Raw genomic sequence first — 19,549 nt, forward strand, 5'->3', positions numbered from 1 at the left:
AATGAGATTCTTTAATGAAAGGGTATTATGGAACTACCATCCAGAGGACAAATGCAGATTTTTAAAAAGAAAGAACAAAATTAAAATGTTTTAAATACTGATGAGATCTTGGTTCAATCCACAGAGTCCAGTGAGAAAGCAATGAATGCAAACTTTTTTCCCCTAGGAAATAAGCAAGTGATCTCTATCATTGTTTCACATTAGTAGTATACCTTGAATGGCTTTTTCAGTAAACAATTTGGCGAAACTTTTCAAAACATGAATATATATAGCAATATATGTTGTTTTATTATTGCTGTTAGCCACCCCGAGTCTACGGAGATGGGCGGCATACAAATCTAAATAGATAGATAGATAGATAGATAGATAGATAGATAGATAGATAGATAGATAGATAGATAGATAGATAGATAGATAAATAGATAGATAGATAAATAAATAGATAAACAGATAAACAGATAAACAGATAAACAAACAAATAAATAATAAAACCGGTTACCACACTGACATATAGAATATACTAGAATTACTACCAAGGAATTACTACAAAGTGATTTAAAAGACAAAGATTATTTTCCATAGAATACAGATGGACATTCATATTCTTTTGTCACATTTACAAGACTTTTAAGACTCAGTGAGGACTCACTTTCTAGATATGTCTCCAATAAATAGATGCTGAATATAAAGCCAAGATCATTGGAAAAATAAGGCTCAGATTTTATTCAGCTTTGAGAATTGTGTGGCTATTATCTCAGACAATAGTTATGTAATGACTGGAAGCATCTGGAGTTCTAAGCTTTTTCTGAAGAAATGAAGTGTTAAAAAGGCATTGGTAATATGAGCCATTTAACATACCAAGCAGCAGAAGACTCATTCTTTTCATCCAAGTGGTTTTGATTACTGTACAATTTGAGGAGAAAATAATACCATAATTTCAATGCACTCTAGTCTACTAATTTTTTCAATGAAACAATATATAGAGATCATGTGTCTAGCATGATGGTAAGCAAGTTTTACAGAGTTCAATGAGCCCTTGATAGGCAAATAATAATTTTCATATATAACTCTAATAATACCATAATAGCACCATATTTTGCCAAAATGTCACAGAGGAACAAATTATTTATCTAAAACTTAAGACAGTGTATTAAGTATTCATTCAAAAAAATGGTACAGTGGTACCTCTACTTACAAACTTAATTCGTTCCGTGACCAGGTTCTTAAGTAGAAAAGTTTGTAAGAAGAAGCAATTTTTCCCATAAGAATCAATGTAAAAGCAAATAATGTGTGCAATTGGGGAAACCACGGGAGGGTAGAGGCCCTATTTTCCCCCAGGAGATTACTAGAGAGGCCTCATGGAGGCTTCTCCCTGGTTTTTCTGGCCCTGTTTCCTCCCAGGAGATTCCTAAAGAGACCTCACAGAGGCTTCTCCCTGCCCCTTCCGCCCCTGTTTCCTCCCAGAAGATTCCTAGAGAAGCCCCACGGAGGCTTCTCCCTGCCTTTTCCGGTTACAGTTTCAGAGGCTCAGGTTTGTAAGTGGAAAATGGTTCTTGAGAAGGGACAAAAAAATCTTGAACACCCAGTTCTTATCGAGAAAAGTTTGTAAGTAGAGGCGTTTTTAGGTAGAGGTACCACTGTATATACATTAGGCACCCTTTCTACTTTCAGTATACTTTACATTTATTATTGTTACTCCAGCAGGAAGATTTTATAATTTATCATTCTACACTGATATGATATGCTTTCTTAAAATACCAGTTGTTTTTGATATGAAGATACATTGACAGTTTATAGAATTCGGCAACATTTTTAGATGTCAGACCAAGATTTAGTTATAGCTTTGCTGCTTAGTAGTTGATGAAGAAGCTTGAGCTCAGAGCTTTACCTGAAATTGGTAAATTCCATATTAAGATATAAGAAGTTCCACTGAAATGTATGTATGAAGCAAATATTCAATGGCCCATACTGAAGGAAACCATTGCATTTAATTCTCTAGAAAGAGATAATCTGAACTGTAATTGGTCACAGGTAATCCTTGATTAATGACCCCAATTGGGATCAGAATGTCTGTTACTAAGCAAGGAATTTTTTAAGTGAGTCACAGCCATTTTTTTCTTTGCCATAGTTAAGCAAGTCACCGCAGTTGTTAAATAAATCACATGGTTACTAAGTGAACCTGACATTCACCATTGACTTTGCTTATTGGAAGCTCTCTGGGAGGTCATAAATGGCAATCACGTGAGCCTAGTACACTGCAACTGTTGTAAATACACATTTTGATGAATGACCATGAGGATGCAGCAACAGTCATGACTTTTTTCAGTGTCATAATAACAATTTTGTAAGTCAAGGACTACTTGCATTTTAAAATATAGGTACAGATATATTATTACAGAGAATAAAGAATTATATTTATATATAAATCTTATAATAGCAAATTTGTATCATATCTACAAGGTTTTTTTCACAAACCTAAAATTCATCAGTTTTATTATTATTTTGGTTGGTTGGTTGGTTGGTTGGTTGGTTGGTTGGTTGGTTGGTTGGTTGGTTGGTTGGTTGGTTGGTCTGAAAGCTGTTTAGGCTGGATTTGGCATTTTTAACCACCTATCCAATGTTGTTGTTGAAGGGTGTTAAAATATTGTTGCATGATGTAAGCTGTTCTAAGTAAACCTGTCTTTTGAATTTGACTGATGGTGATTTTATCAGTGCTGATATTGTTCAAGTGGTATTCCAGATGTTTGGGGATTATATCCAAGGGCACTATTACTTTGTTTTCTTTTGCCCTTTGTTTTCTTTTGTTCTAGTTCTATTTTGTATTTCTATTTTGCTCTTCCCAGTACTTCAACATCCACTATCCAGATTTTTTATCTTCCTTATCAGCAATGTTCAGTTTGGGGAATTATGAGCCAACTTCTGGTTTGTTTGTATTCTAAAATCTCAGAGCACTTCATTTTTTTTCAGTTTCTGTTACTTTGTCTATTTTCTGGTCCCACCAGTTCTTGTTTATAGGCAACTGGTATTTCTTGAAAACCTGGGTCTTCCGGTCCTTGAATGCTACTACTAAATTCAATTTATGTCTAAAGTATAAAATTCAACTACTTGGCAATGAGTTTCCATCACTAGCCTATACAGTAAGCTTCTGTAAAAGCACCTTCAAGCATGGATAGAAAAAATATAATCAACATTATAAGTTGCTGAAATAAATCAGTCAAAAAATATCCTGGAGCCAGAGCTGATGCTGAATACATTTATTAGGATGATTCTTTTTCTACCATGGTAACATCCAAAATCAATAACATTTAAGAAATACAAACTATTACTGCTTTAAAAGCAAAATCTCCTCTATAAAAAAACTTGCAGACAAGTAAAAAGCTTAAGAGTTTGGATAGACGACCATGATGGATGATACTTCAGATTTAGTTAACTTTCCATCATTATACCAGTTCCTCTATGCTCCTCTTGCACTGGGCACTTACACGTTTACTTGTTTCCTTCTTCACCTGGCAGCAGTCACTTACATACCAGAAGGGATGGGGATGGGGATGGGGAAGGGAAGGGAAGGGAAAATTTCCAATATCCACTACTAGTCTTCTACAAGAAAACTGAATGGGGAAGCCAATAGAAATTTTGAAATCTCTCCCACTTCCATTGATTTTTTGCTCATGCATGATAATTCTATTTCTTCAATACACATTACATATGGGGAACCCATTACTCCAAAGTACCCCAACAGCTGCAGTGCCTATCTTTCAGGCTCTGATCCAAGTAGTCTGTTTTTTACAGTCAGAGGAAAAACTAAATAGTCAGGTTTATACAGTCAGAGAAAGATGATACAATATTATATGGAATGACCTTGGGAGACATAGGAAAGAGCTGCAACCACAACAATTATCGGAAAAACATCAGCTTAGTCTGTAAAGGAATGTGAGTATGACAAACATGTAAGAAGTGACCCTCTCCAGTTTTTGAGATATAAGGGCAACAGGAGAGAAATGTACTTTAAGACTTGCAAGATTATATTACTGTAAGTCTGTAACCTTACAATTAAGTAGAGCTAGTAGCTTTGTTTGTACTTCTTGTCTGCCTAATAAGGCTAACAGATACTTGGGCCTTAAGGATTTTAAAGATCAGTTCCTGGTAGGCAACTCAAACCTTTCATGATTTCTATTCTATTATTTCTACACCTTTAACTGCCCTACATTGCATTTTCTATCAGTTGCAAATTTTAAATCATTTTTCAAGGGTAGCTCCAAACATCCATACATACTGAAGTTATCAAAACAAAATAGGCTATTCTGGGTCCAATTGGCTCAGGAAGGATTGCAATTTGTTCTATACCTTTTTATGCAAAAAGTAGATTCTACTTGTAAATCTAGGGAGGGTGATTCAGGAATCTGTGATCTTACTCTTTCTGAAAGAATACAATCCTTGAAGGAACAGGGATCACTTCTAATCCCAAATTGATCATCCTTTTTATCTATTAGTGTCTGTACCTTTTCTGAATTTCAACTGGTTCTCCCTTACACATCCATTATTATTATTATTATTTTGTTTTTAATTTGGATCCTTTTTACAAATGATAATTAGATACAGTACAAATCATAATTAGATAGTTTCTTACCAGTGCAGAACATAATGTATTTATTAATTCTTGTTACTTAGAAATTTCTATTCATCCAACTTAAAGTGCTTTTGATCAGCTATAATTTTAATACCAAGAACCATTTTACATGGGCCATTACCAATCTGTATCTTTTCTTATCCTAAAGCTGTGTGTCTTTATGCAGAAAGAGTCTGCCAAGACTCAATCATTCTGAGCTCATTGTGATAAGTGGCATTACTTATTATTAAGTTAGTACCATTTCTTTGCAGAAGTCACCATGTTGGGAGTTAATGTATCTTCTTTTACTGAATTCTACAGGATTCTTCTAATCCGTTTTACCATCAAAGAGTTATGTAGCTTTTAAGATGTTTCCTGTTTTCCTTTCATTTAGAGTGAAAGAATAATATTTCTTCTCTTGGGTCTTTTTCAAAAAACACGTTCTTCAAAAAAAATTAAGAAAACCCATCTATGTAGTCATTAAAGTCCATTGAGGTACTTGAAAGCACAAACATTTAATTTATATTTTGATGTCAATAGATTTCAATTTCCTAGAATCACTATAATAGCTTCTCTAAGTGCCTTATAGTAATATAGCCTAAAGGATTTTGCTTGTTTAGCTAATGTGTAATGTTGCCTTGTTGTTGTTGTTTTAGTATAAGGATTTGCCCCAAATAACATTCTGTCTATTTACTGGAAAGTATAATTAAAACTGCATATAATTTAATGGATATTTTGTTTGCTTCTTGTTAAATTGAAGTACACCCTTGAGCTATATGATAAATTAATCTCTCTTCTCTTGAGATTACAAAGATATTTCTTACCAACACTTCAATATATTTTTAACAATAAACTGGAGGTTGTTGGTCATACCAAATATGTACAACAGTCTCAAATCTACCCTGAAATGATAAAACCTGAACTAGCATTATATTTTGCTTTGAGAAAACAAGCCAAAGTTTTAAAAGAAAGTTCCTTCTCACTTATTAATTAACTAATCTTCTCCAAAATAGGCTTGGTCTAGATATGTGAGCTTCCATTCTCATGCATGCATTGGCATCCTTCAGAAAGTCCATGTATTCCCCAGAAGTCTACGCTATCTAGAAGGTACCAATATTATTATATATTTCTTGCAAGTCTGGCATACAAATCCAATAAATAAATAAATAAATAAATGTGGTATACTTTTCTTGATAGCATCAATGCTGGCATTAGTTGCTATAACTGTTCTGGTTTCTGGTAGAACTTTAGCTATTACAAATAACTCTTACTAAGTGCAGTATTTCATAAACAAAGAAACTCCATCTTTATTCTCTTCCCTTCCGTATTCAAAATACAGTTCATACTAGCACATTTGTATTTGTATTTGTATTTATTAGATTTGTATGCCGCCCCTCTCCGTAGACTCTTCCTCTTCCTCCCGTTATCTTTCTTAATTGCATTCCTCATGCATTCCTCCCAGCCTTCTCCGTTTAACAAGATTTATGTACTCACAGCATGATTCAAAAACAGCAGAAATGACTGTAAAATAACACAGAATGCATTTGCTTGCTTGGGAGCTGAATGGAAACACCTTTCATTTTAGCCCTACAACATTGAAACTCCACCCTTCTTCCCCACTGACCCCCTGATGTACCAAATACATCACTCCAGTATTTAACCCATTCCTCCCCTTAATATCTTCTTCCAAACACCTGTTCCTTATGTTTTTGGACCCTTCTGAATTTAGGATTGACCCAGCGAACATCTGATTCTTCCTCGCTAGATTCTGGACTCATAGCAAAATCCTGTAGCTGGCTTCCCACCTGTTCTACTACCTGTAACCCCGGGCCCACCACTAATTCATAAACACTATCTGTATCTGAGTCCTCAAGTTCTTCATCATCCTCCAACTGACCAGGAGTATGTACAACAATAACTATTCATCTCACAGAGTTGTCACTGTAGGAAAAAGAAGAAAAGGAGGGAATTTTATGTGTTTATTGTCTTGAGTCATTTATAAAAATAATATAGGTAGGATTAAATAAAGTCTAATAAGATCTCAGCAACTTTCATACTAATTCATAATGATAGTTCATCTTTGTGAAAGAGGATATGTTCTTTCTCTCTTTTTTGTGTCTCTGTGCCACCATGCATACCTATCCAGGTGAAATGCTTTTCCATCTGGGGAAAAAGCCTTTTGAGTTATTTCTGTCAGTAGGCTGTTTGCCTGTCTGTTGTAAAATATGTTTTAAGGCTCATCTGGTGAAAAGCAGAGCTTTTGCATGTGTTTGTATAACATTTATCAAAGTAAGGTCACATCCAAAAGAGATCTTCTGCTATATAAATATTAAACTACAATAGAATATTAAACTACCATTATTCAGTATAAGGACATTCATTTTTCTTTTTTCTGTGTCTTTGCAACCTTGACAGGCCTAGCTGGCAATGACATTTCTCTGTATCATTCTCATTAATCAGATACCCAGGTTGCATTTCAAGTCAGTAATAGTTTTTCAAGTCATTATGGGATTCCTTAAAACATGAAAAGACAGTGCTCTAAAACAAAATACACAAAAAAAGAGATATTTACATGAAAAAAAGTCTGCAAGGCTGTTTATTGCAAACTAATCTTTGTTTTTTGGGAGGGGATAGCTATCTGCACACTTAATGAATGGAAATAATTAGCATGTCTGCCTTAGCTTGTATTATCTATGCAGAATTTGGCAGCAGGAATACATAATGACTCACATGTCTAATAATGTGCAACGCTACAGTACATTTTTTCTGAGCCTCTCCGAGTGGTTTTTGAAGAGCATTCTCAGTTTTATTATTATGTTGTCTTCCCTCTTTCCCTTCTTTATTAGCATAGCAAAAGCAATCATCAAAACAGTGCAAATCAGATGACATTATGAATGGGCAACACATTAGTAATAGCTGCACACAGAAGAGGAGTAATTTTGAACAAAATGTAGTAAAATGAACAACATTGCTGGAGAAAGAAATTGCAGCCACAGTCCATGGAACACAATAGGAAAGTACCAAGGCACACCTGGCAAGTCAAAATAAAGAATAATTACATCTGAAATATTTTGTGTAAATATGTTGTATTACTAATGTATAAAATGAAAGAATACTTGAGAGATAGCACAAATCACATTAATTCCAAAGCCAAATTTGTTACAACAAAAATAATGCAAATATTTTCAGTCCCATAAAAAACAGCATCATCAGTTTTGCACAATAAATATATTGCTACATCTTTTTTTTATCATCGGGAAAAAATATTTTTGGCACTTGCATGCCTCATCTTGTGATATTATTGCTATTTCAGAAATCAATAATAAGAAATTAACAATACAAAAGTTTGTGTCCAAGTTTAATTTTACTACAAAACTGATTCAGAAACTCTCCGGTATGATTCATTTAAAATGGATGAAATAATATTTTTGCCTTTAAATAGCTTTAACTACTAATATTGATACTGAAATATTATAACCTTTTTTCTTATCTTGGCTGTTCAAGATAAGTTGTCAGTCATGTCCTTATTAGATTATACCATTGTAACAAAAGGAATGTTTTTATGTCCTCAAATATCATCTTTGGTATTTAGAAAAAAAGGTTGTTGGAAAAAAAGTTGCTGACAGGGTCCCAGATAGCATCAAAGCTTAAAGAGTCCAAGTCAAAGTATCCATCCTCAAAGATCCAATTTTTTGCCAGAGCATTCTGGTAACTAAGTGGGAAACCCAAATCTGACGCTTCCAAACTTTCCTACTCAGTTGAAAGTTCACATCCCTTGCACCCCCACCCCCCACCCCTCAAACCTATCACATTGCCCACTCAGCTTGTGCCAGCATGGCAATTCCTCCTTCTGCTTCCACCCAGGTGATGGACAAAGGATGACTTTGAACCTCTCGCTTTGCCTCTCGCATCTGCTCCTTCATGAAAATCATCCCTTCCAATTTCCCATAAATATCAGGTCTCCTACTGATAGTGTGGTGAGCCATTAATTTTTTCCCCAACTTCTGTGCCAGCCAGACAGTTGTTGGAATAGGTAGCTTTATAAACTACCTAATTAGTCTTGAACAATTTTGATAAAACAATTTCAGCTGTTTAACATGCATCCTGACATCCTGGCCTAAACCCCACCCTTTAGTAGGATTGTTACTTTTTGGGGGGGGAGGCATCTTTGTTCTTCTTGCCCTCCTATGAACTTCCTTGGGTGAAAGTGGCCTGATTCCACCAAAAATAAACCTGTCAGATTTTCTTGAAAGATCTTTTGTAATTATTGAGAGGCCACCAATGTAATCCTGTTTTCAGTCCTACACAACATGGAGCTACTTCAGAGAACACTGGGGAGATGTATCATCTCAAGCTTCTCCTGCAATATTCCTTGAAAGAGCTTGTTTACTGTTGCCTTACATGGGAATAGATGAGCATCTTCTCCTGCCATTGGGCTTTCCCAACTTATTTCTCAACCACTGCTCCATTGGAAGCAGTGGCAGAGCCCTGCCACAGGAAATCAGCTTTTGTATTGCTAACCACTCTTAGCCAGTGAAAGGCTACCAAAATTTTTACTACCACACTGTGGGCGTGGCTTATGCATTTTCTTTCAACCTTTTCTTGCATCTTTCAGTGCAAATTGGGTACTCTGGGGTGGAGCTTCATTTTCGCTACCCTACTGCATCCCCCCCCCTTGAGGCAGTAGCCCACCTCTGCTCTTAGCCATTAACCAGCAGGAGAGTAGTGGGATACAAAAGGAGCTTTTCTGTGCCACTTTCATCTACTGACATGAGGGATAATGCAATAGGACACATCCTTCTTTGCATCTGGAGCTGAGAAGTAATTGGAGTGTCCAGTATATGAAAAGAGCTTTTCTGCACTGAATGCCAAGCTCACCTGCTAAGCAACGCTGAAGGAGGATTTCCTATATAGCCTGTACTAAGGCTGTTGAGCTTCAAGGAATTATCAGATGCTCTTTAGATGCTCTGTGGGATCTCTGAAATCTGGAGCATCCTTTGGCCAATCCTATAGGAGAAGCCAGTTCTATTAGCCTTGTCCCTCAGCACTTGCCAAAGAAAATTCCTTTTATAATGTAAGCCTGAGATAAACGTTATTTCGCTCCAAGTAAAATGGATATTTTAATTCCATCCTTGAACAAAGGGTACCAGTTTTACACTATAATCAACCTCAAGCATGTAATTCAAGCAAAGCATTTCTTCCAAACTTCCCATAATCTTACAACCTACATTGTGCATCTTTCAAAACCCCCATGACTTTCTTCCGATTCATTAACAAGTGATCATCCACAGTGATAAGTAGATAACAGAGAATCTCTGCATTTGTCTTATGTGGAGAATAAGGTAGAATAACAAGGTACAAAACAAAGCATACTAGCCTAGTTTGCCATAATTGAAAGGCCAGGTGATCTAATGCCTGGCCAACATTTGCGGAAGGCACAACATTTGCGGAAGGAGCTCAGTGCTCAATTTACAGAATTCTTTTACAAGCTGCACTGGCTGTCGGGAGGCATGGGTGGGGCTACTGCCCTATTTTAGAGCCTGCCTGCCACCCACATCTTCCTTTTCTGCCAGGCACACTTCCCCTTCAGATACCCAACCACCCTCCGCTCAATCCAGGGTGTTTAATTGGTCACCCAATTTGGGGGCTGTTGCGGTTAGCTCTGGCCCAGCTCCTGCCCCAAGGACTGTGGATGTGGGGGAGGCATCCACATGCTGCAGGCCTGTTTTGCCCCCGGTTGAATCTGATGATGAAGGCTCCTCTGACCAAGAAGACATGAGTGACAGGGAGGAGGAGAGTGTGGCAGACAGCTCAGAAGGAGATCAATTATCTAGCTCCTCCTTGGATTCAGAACAAGAGTTAATGATACAGCCATGCATGCGGAGAGCGATGCATAGGCAACAACAACTGAGAAATTATTATCAAAGAAAATGAGGCCACCAGTGGTTGGGTGGGGCTGTGGTAATTAGTGAGGCTGGAGGATTATCTGATCGGTGTGTTTCATGACTGCTTTACTGACTTTGACCTTTTGTGTGCTGATTTTTTCCCCACTTTGAAACTAAACCAGAGCCAAGTGTGTTTCACTTTGTGAAAGAAGGAGGACTGTGAATTTCCTCACAGCTGCAAGCTAAGTATCTCAGAACTGATAAGGGACTTGTACAAATTACCAGTTTGTTTGTAGACGAGTGCTCTTTGCTATACCAAAGGAGGGCTTAGTTTAAGTGAATTTTCATTATAAAGAAGATTGTTTTGAATTTTCAAACATGTGTGTGTCTGAAATTTGTACCTGTGAATTTTTGGGAGGAGTCTACCAGAGAGCCCAACAGAACAGGGGCCAAGTAGGAATTTTTTGCAATCTCAGTACGTTTTAGTACAGATTGTTTTTTTGCCTACACCATCCTGGAAGACTGGGAGGAAATTTTGGTGATGGGGTGCATCTGTTTTTAAATAGATTGTTGATTCATCAATTCGATCCTTAACATTGGTCACTGTATGGAGGAAAGGGTATCAGTAGCAACTGTGTGTTCTCCCTTGGGCATTTTTTGGAAGATGATTGGCTCCCCCGTTGCACAACTCATGATGCCTACCCGGCCAGAGTGGTGAAAGGGAGTTGCCCTTGGGGCTCACTTACGTCATTTCCAGTTCCAGATCATGGGGGTGAGCCCTCCCACATGGCTGGGGCATGGCTTACACACCCCATTTGACGACCTCTCCAGGTCTCCCTGTAAATATTTTAATAAAATGACCCCTTTATTACCCAGCTTGGTTTCTGAGTATTCATTTCGCGTCTGATGCAATTGAAAATAGGGGCACAACTATTTCTGTGTTACTTGGTTACTCTTTCCTCCCCATGCAACATAAAGGGCAGCGCCGGACTTACCCGGCTGGCAGGCTTTGCTGGAGGGACCGGGAGACACGGTCCCTCATGGCGGCCGCCATCTTGGATCCCGGGCGAAGTCTCGCGTTGCGAGACTTCGCTCGGGAGATCGGGGCCTGATTGGCCAGGCTCCTGAGTGGTCCGGGCGGGGCCTGCTTGCCCTATATAAGGGCGAGCAGGCCCGGGGCTCTCCCTTTTCGCCCGGACTGCAGAGAAGAGCAGACGTTCGTTCGTCTGCTCCGGCGGCCATTTTATTTGGCGACCTCGTGCGAGGCGCCATTTTGTGGCCTGTGGTTCAAGCAAAAGCCTTTCCTGATACCAGCGGAGCCAGCATCGGCTGGGCTCCGCTCCGGTTTGGAGCCTCATTGCCTGTTTTTGGGTGGTGGGTGGTGCTGCCTTCTGGTGGCCTCGCGGTCACACGGGGGTCGCTGGGTGGCTTGTGGCCTGGGTATAAAGGCCTGGTGTTGGGCCTTGTTGCCATTGGGAGGGGGGATTGGCCTCCTGAGCGGGTTTTGGCTGCTGTGGCCTGCTGCTTCAGGCAGGCCTTGCCCAAGTGGTCCAGGGTCCTTGGGGAGAGGGCTTGGTCCCGCCCTATCCCTTATTGTTTAACATTAGATTGGTAGTTGCTGTTATGGCCCCTAAAAAGCGGCAAGCTAAGGCCCTCCCGGCCCAATCAGTGGTGCGGCCTAGGAGGGCTGCCAGGCCGTCTGCCCGGGCTCGGGCTGCGGCAGTGGGCCCCCCGGGGGGATCCTGGCGGGGGGGGTTGTAGGGTTTATGCCCACAGTCCCTCAACCCGAGATGTCCCCTTCTCTCTCCTGGGCCAGGGTCTTGGAGCGACTTGACGACTTGGAGAGGTGGCGGTCGGGGGCAGGCCCGGAGGGGCTTTCCTCGACTGCCACAGCAGCATGGGGCGCAGACCCCGAAGAGGAGTCGACCCCAGAGGGGCAAGTGGCCCACAACGTGCAGATGGCGGGCACCGGGCAGACGGGCCACGCCGGGCAGACTGCCCACACCGGGCAGATGGCCCAGTCGGGGCAGTGGTCATCGTTCCAGGGCCCAACCAGGATGGGCCCACCGTGGGGGGCTTCTACCCCTTACGGGACAGGTGAGGTTGCACCACATGTAGGCACATCACCGCTCTTGCCCGTCCAGGGTCCCGGGTTCATCCCGCCCGCTTTGGGGGGTGGCAGCAGCTTTGTGGGGACTGCTGCAGGCACCTGTGGACAGGTCTGGTCCCCGCCGGCTCCGCCAGTGGGGGCGGCGGGGGTACCTGTCCCACCCGGGGCGGGGTGGGGGGTTGGATCCCTCCTCCACCGGCCATCATGCCACCGGTCCCGTTCATGTATCCACCGGGGCTTGGGGTGCTGGGCTCGGGGGCCACCACGGTGTGGGACCCGTTCGCCAGCATCAAGCCTGGGGCCATCCCTTGTGGGTTGCCCGCGACGCCTTTAGGGTACCATCTTCACCCGTCGGTTAAGGAGGCAATCTGGCGGGGGGAGTACGTTGATCTTTTCTCCATTTTGAACAGGGAGGTCAATAAGCAGGACAAGGAGGTGGTCCCTGGGGAGAAGGTTAAAAAGACAAAGGTCACGAAATGCTTCAGCTCGTGGCTGTACGCCTTTCTGACCTTTGCGTCGGTGGTAATTCAGAGGCAGCCGGGTAGGGCCGCTGCCTTGCTGAAGTACATCGACCTTATAGCGAGGGCCCATTTTGAATATGGGGGCACCATATGGAGGCATTACGACAAGGGGTCAGGATGCGTATTGCCCATGACCCCTACTTGCCTTGGGATATGGTGGTTCCGGACCTGTGGTTCCGGGCCACGCATATGTCAGGGAAGGAGGGCTGCGATAGGACCGATAGCGGTCACTTTATGGAAGAGGAGCCCGCGACGCCCGCGCCGGCCAAGGTCGTGGCGGGTGCCGTTGGAAAAGGGGCCTCTTTAGTGTGTCACGAGTTCGCTGCAAAGGGGGCGTGTTTCCGTCCCCTTTGCAGGTTTCGTCACGCCTGCGGAAGTTGTGGGGGGAACCATTCCGCAGCAGTGTGCCCCCGCCCCAAGAAGGGGGTTGAAAAGAAAGGCTCGGGTCTCCCAAAGCCCCCCCCCCCCGACTGCTGGGGGAAAAGGGGCCCAGCCCAATTAATTTGAGTGTGCTTGAGGGTTGGTTGGGTGACTACCACCCTCGCTCGAGAGCGGCCGCTCTCTTGCTAGGTTTTTCGGAGGGATTTAGGATCCCTTACATGGGTGTTAGGAGGGCCTTCATGTCTGACAACCTTAGGTCAGTTGTTGGACATGAAGACATTGTTAGGGAGAAGATTCGGAAGGAGGTGGCCGAGGGTAGGGTCCTCGGGCCCTTCCCGGAACCGCCCTTCCCGAATCTTCGTGTGTCTCCCTTAGGTGTGGTCCCCAAAAAGGCGAGTGGTGAATTTCGGTTGATTCACCATTTGTCTTTTCCAAAAGGGGAGTCAGTGAATGACTTCATTCCTGACGAGCTGTGTTCAGTCCGGTATGCATCCTTTGATGCAGCCGTGACTATGGTTAGGATGTGTGGGGTGGGAGCCCTTATGGGTAAATGCGACATTAAGTCGGCATTCCGGCTCCTCCCCATACACCCAGATGACTTTGAGCTGTTGGGCTTCCATTTTGAGGGGGGTTATTACGTGGACAGAGCTTTGCCCATGGGGTGCTCTGTCTCGTGCTCGCTTTTCGAGAGTTTTAGCACCTTCTTGGAGTGGGCGCTCAGGAGGCAAAGTGGTCTGGGTACGGTCGTTCACTACCTTGATGATTTCCTGTTGGCGGGGCCTGCGCATTCAGAGCAATGTTTTGCTTTGATGCGGGACTTCGAAGCCCTTTGTGCTCAATTAGGGGTGCCTTTAGCCTCTGAGAAGACCGAAGGCCCCACCACCAGGATTACCTTTCTGGGTATTGAATTGGACTCAGAGGAGCAATCTTCTAGATTGCCCCTAGAGAAGTTGGTAAAGATTCAGCGGAAGCTTGATGAGGTGCTGGGCTGCCGGAAGGTGACCCTACGGCAGCTCCAGGAACTGGCAGGCATTCTTAATTTTGCCTGTCGGGTAGTTGTTCCTGGAAGGGCTTTTTCCAGGAGGTTGTATGATGCGATGAAGGGGCTCCGTTTGCCCCATCATCGTACCCGCCTTTGCGCTGGGGTCAGGGCTGACCTCGGCGTGTGGCGGGAATTTTTGGTCAGGTTTAATGGTTTGTCTTTCTGGAGGCACGAGCTTCTCTTGGAAGCTGAGTTGCAGCTCTGCTCTGATGCCGCGGGGACTTGTGGTTTCGGGGTAGTGTTAGGTGACCAGTGGTGCTGGTCGGCATGGCCTCCGGAATGGAGTGCCTCTTCGTTGGTTAAGGACCTGACGTTCTTGGAGCTCTTCCCCTTAATAGTGGCCTTAGAGCTTTGGGGGGAGCAGTTTAGGGACAAGACCGTGCACTTTTGGTGTGACAACCTAGCGGTTGTCCATGTGGTGAATGCCCTGTCCTCCAAGAGCGACAGGGTCATGCGGCTTGTCCGCCATTTTGTGCACAGGTCCTTGTCCCTAAACGCATTGTTTTTGGCTAGGCATGTCCCCGGGTTGGATAACGGGGTCGCTGATGCCTTGTCCCGTGGTCAGTTGTCCAGGTTTCGGACCCTGGCCCCGTGGGCCCGAGAGTTGCCAGAAGCGTTCCCCAGCCACCTCTGGAGTCTGGGAGGGATCCAGAGTGGTGGAGAGACGAGGCATCCCGGGCAATCCCCTTGTCTGTAACGCCCGGCACCCTTGGGGCATACCAGCGTGCGGGTAAGGAGTTTGGGGATTTCAGGCAGGACAGGGGTTACCAGCTTAGCTGGCCCGTCCCTGTATAGCGCCTGGCCGGGTTCTGCGTCCAGCTTGGGCAGCGTGGCCTGTCAGTTGGGACGATCCGGTCCTGGTTAGCCGGCCTCGCCTTTCTGTCCAAGGCGGGGGGGTTTGCTGCTTGTTTCGGGTGACTTTGCATCCGGCAGGTGCTGGAGGGCTGTATGAGGGAGCGAGCGGGGGCCCCTGGTGACACTCGTCAGGCTCTGACGGTGGAGCAGCTGTCTTTAATCAACGTGGTTTTTGGCAGTCTGTGTTCCTCATTGTAAGAGGCCCGTCTTTTTGGGGCTGCGACTGGTGTCATGCTTGTGGGGCCCTTGGGGTCAGCGAGGCCTGGCCTCATCTCAGGCTGGCAATTCGCTCCGTGCCTTCCAGCACGCTGATCTGGCCGTCAGACAAGGGGGGGGTCCCTTGTGGTAAGGCGGTCTAAGTCAGATCAGCTACGCAGAGGGGTTACCATCTACCTTAGTGCGGCCGCCGACCAATCGGTGTGTACGGTGGCCGCCCTACAGCTTTGGTGTTTTCTGCGGGGGTCAGGTCCGGGGTACCCGTCTAGGCATTGGGACGGTACCCCTTCTGACACGTTTACAATTTTGTGCGTTAGTACCCAGGGCAATGGCCCAGGTGGGCACGGATCCCGCCGGTTATGGAACGCGTTCGTTCCGTATCGGCGGCGCCACTAGCACGGCACTTTCTGGTTTCCCGGCCCACTGGATTCAGGAGATCGGCCGCTGGCGGTCAGCGGCATATTTGGGTTATGTTAGGCCCGCTGAGGATCCTAGGCAGGGCTTAGGCTAGGTGACCTCTCTGCGTGTGTTTCCTCTTGCAGGTCCCCAGGCTGATGTGACACCGACGGCGCTGCTGTGTGGCCACAGCATGATTTGCTGGGCCGGCCGCCTGGCGGCCAGGAGCGCCGTCGGGACCCAGCAGTCCCTGGGGCGGTGGGTCAGGGTTGCCTGGATGGGCCGGAGAGGTGTGCGGTGGGAGGGTCTCCTACCGGCGTGGCTGGGCGGTCAGCATTTTGTGGCTGCACCCGGCAGTATGGGGGGGCGGCTCCTGGAGTCGCGCCCAAGTGGGTTTGGGTGGGCAGTGTCCTGTGGCCGCACCCAGGTGGCTGGTATTGCACTTAGGTGGCAATGACCTGTGCATACTGGGAGGCCTGGCGCTGATCATCCAGGCACGCGAAGACCTGCGAAGGCTTCGTGAGGTTTGGCCCACCACGCTAGTGGTGTGGTCAGAAATATTGCCTAGGCTTGTTTGGAGGGACGCCTCTCCCCTTAGGGCCATTCACCGGGCTAGGCGACGGGTGAATAGGGCTATGGGTAAAACGGTTAGGGAATTGGGTGGAGTGGTAGCACTCCATCCCCTTATCTCAATAGGCCGGCCATGGCTTTACCGAGATGATGGCGTTCACCTGTCTGAGCGGGGGAACGCCATTTTCTTACAGGACCTGCAGCGGTCTCTGCGTGAGCTGGCGCAGCTAGAGGGGGGAGTCGGGGGCCAAGATAGAGATCTGACCCCCACTCCTGTGGCAGGTTAGGGGCGGAAAACTGGGGTGGTTTAGCAACCACGCGTTCTCCCTTGGGCATCTTTGGGGATGATTGACAGGTTCTCCGCAAGCTCATGGAGGGAGTTTCTGCCTGAGCAGCTGGGGGGAACCTGTCTTTGGGTCCTGCACCTTTAATTCCCCGATTCGGGTTAGCCGGTGGGACCCCCCTCATGCACAGCATGGCAGAAAAGGTCGCAGGTGACGGCCTGGCCCTCACCTGGACCTTGCATCGAGATACGCCCATGAGTTGCCCAGGAAGGTTTTGTTGGCATAACGTCATTTCCGCCCCGGAAGTAGTTGTTTGACCCTGCAGGTCCATTTCCGGGTCATAGTTGTTTATGCTAATTTATGCAAAGTATTTGAATAAATTATGCAAATTTATGTTAATAAAAATGACCCAATTTTAAATCCAGCTCTGGTGTCCGTGTCGTTACTCCGTCTCTCCAGCAATGTGTATCTCTCATAAAGTCTGCATATCAAAGGAATAGATTACACAAAACCATACATTATTGACTGAAACCAAATCAGTGTTTGTGTCAAGCCCTATAACTGCTGAATACAGGGAAGAAAACAAGATTCATACCAAATTCTTTAATGATTTTTAAATCTCCAAACTATGAATCAAAGAACAAATTCTTGAGAACTGAAATAGACCTCTTTTATAGCAGTGGTTTCCAACCTCAGCAACTTTAAGAATTCTGGACTTCAACTTTAAGAGTTGAAGTCCACAACTCTTAGAGCTACTGAGTTTGGAGACCCCTGGTTTATTGTGAGTTCATTAAGGAAGGTCTATCTGACTCTTCTGAATCACTTTTTTCTCAGAATTTCTGCAAGACAGAATTCATTTCTTTAACAAGCATTTCTTTTTCAGCCTCAGCAAAACTTATTACTTAGGAAGAAAGTGCAGCATTTCAGATTTAAAGGCAAAAAATGATACATACTGTAGCATCATCTATATCACATCTATTTTCAAGACTTAGATATGCATCTTTTCTCAGTATTGTGCAGTTATTTCTGCAGTTTAAGCATACCCCAGAAAAAGAGAGCTTCCACAATCGTAGGTAGGTATTGCATTGTATTGTATTGAGTTTGTTTGTTTGTTTGTTTGTTTGTTTGTTTGTTTGTGTTGGAAGGGATCTTGTAGGTCATCTAATCCAACTCAAGCAGAAATCCCTATACCATTTCAGACAAATGGCAGTCCAATCTCCCCTTGAAAATCTCAAGTGTTGGAGCACTCACAACCTCTGCAGACAAGCTGTTCCACTGGTTGATCACTTTCACCATCTGAAAGTTCCTCCCTATTTCCAGGTTGAATCTCTGGTGAGCTTCCATCTGTTACTCCTTGTCTGGCCTTCTGATACTTTGGAAAACAACCTTATCCCCTCTCTGTGGCATCACCTTAAGTATTGGTACATTGCTATCACATCTCTCCTGGTCCTTTTGTTTGCTAGACTAGCCATGCCCAGTTCCTGCAACCTCTCTTCTTATGTTTTAATTTCCTGTCCCCTTATCATCCTGGTTTATCTCTTCTGAACTTTCTCTAGAGATTTATTTTATTTATTTATTTATTTATTTATTTTTATTGTGATGAGAGATTGTATCCTTCTAGTAATGCAACTCAGAATTGTATTGGCTTTATTGGCTGCCGCTACACATTGCTGGCTCATATTTAGTTAGTTGTCCACCAAGACTCCAAGATCCCTCTCTCTGTTGCTGCTATTGAGTGTGGTTCACCCAGTTTATTTGTATGTCTTTTGTTTTTCTTTCCTAAGTGTAGTATTTTTCTTTTCTCTGCATTGAATTTCATTTCAATCCATGTGTTCCAATGCACTATTTTGCATTTAAATAAAAAGCATTCTATGATCCTAATTTTTGAAGATGTGAAACAACTTTCCCTTCCCTGCCCCTTTTTATTCCTTTTGTTGAAAAAAATTCAAGAAGCTTTATTCCTGAAAATTGCAGCCCCAGCAATATTCAACACCAATACCTTCTGAGTTAATCAGATAAACAAAAGCTATCAGCTTTGTTTGGCATTACTTGCAACTTATTGCTTTAATAAATGTTACTTATTAGAGGCATATATATATTTTAGAAGAATGCAGTTGGAGGAAGAAAAAGATGGTTCTTATATGACAGTTTTTAAATTGTTATCAGAGTCTTATGGATTTCGATGATTGAAATATTCTGTTATCAAGAATTAAATTGTTTGTGGAATTACATGTGGGTTGGAAAATATACCAACAAGGTTACTGAATATGTGTGATTTCATTCTGGAAAAGTGATAGTTACTTGCCAACCAGAAGACATAACAGTAAATCAAAAGAAGTGGCTTGGGACTTTAAAAAATATCTAGTTATTATAAATGATAAATGTTATCAAAATAAACTGATAAACAATCTCAAATGCCCCAATTGGGAACAGAACCTAAGAAATCTTGCAGCGAGTATAGTATTTACCATGAAATTCAAGCGTCACAGAAAAGATTAAAAATATGGGGAATTTAATCATTTTGGAAAAAAGACCTAAGAGTGGGAAATTGCCATTTAAAACAAATTCTACACAATGAAAGAAGGGACAAAATAAAGTACTAGGAGAAGGAAGAAGAAAAGTATTGTATCTAGGACTTTAATTTCAAATAATTTGGCAAAAGATGAAATGTTGCTTTGTGTGT

Source organism: Erythrolamprus reginae, chromosome 7, assembly GCF_031021105.1.
Source record: "Erythrolamprus reginae isolate rEryReg1 chromosome 7, rEryReg1.hap1, whole genome shotgun sequence".
In the NCBI taxonomy this organism is placed as follows: Eukaryota; Metazoa; Chordata; class Lepidosauria; order Squamata; family Dipsadidae; genus Erythrolamprus; species Erythrolamprus reginae.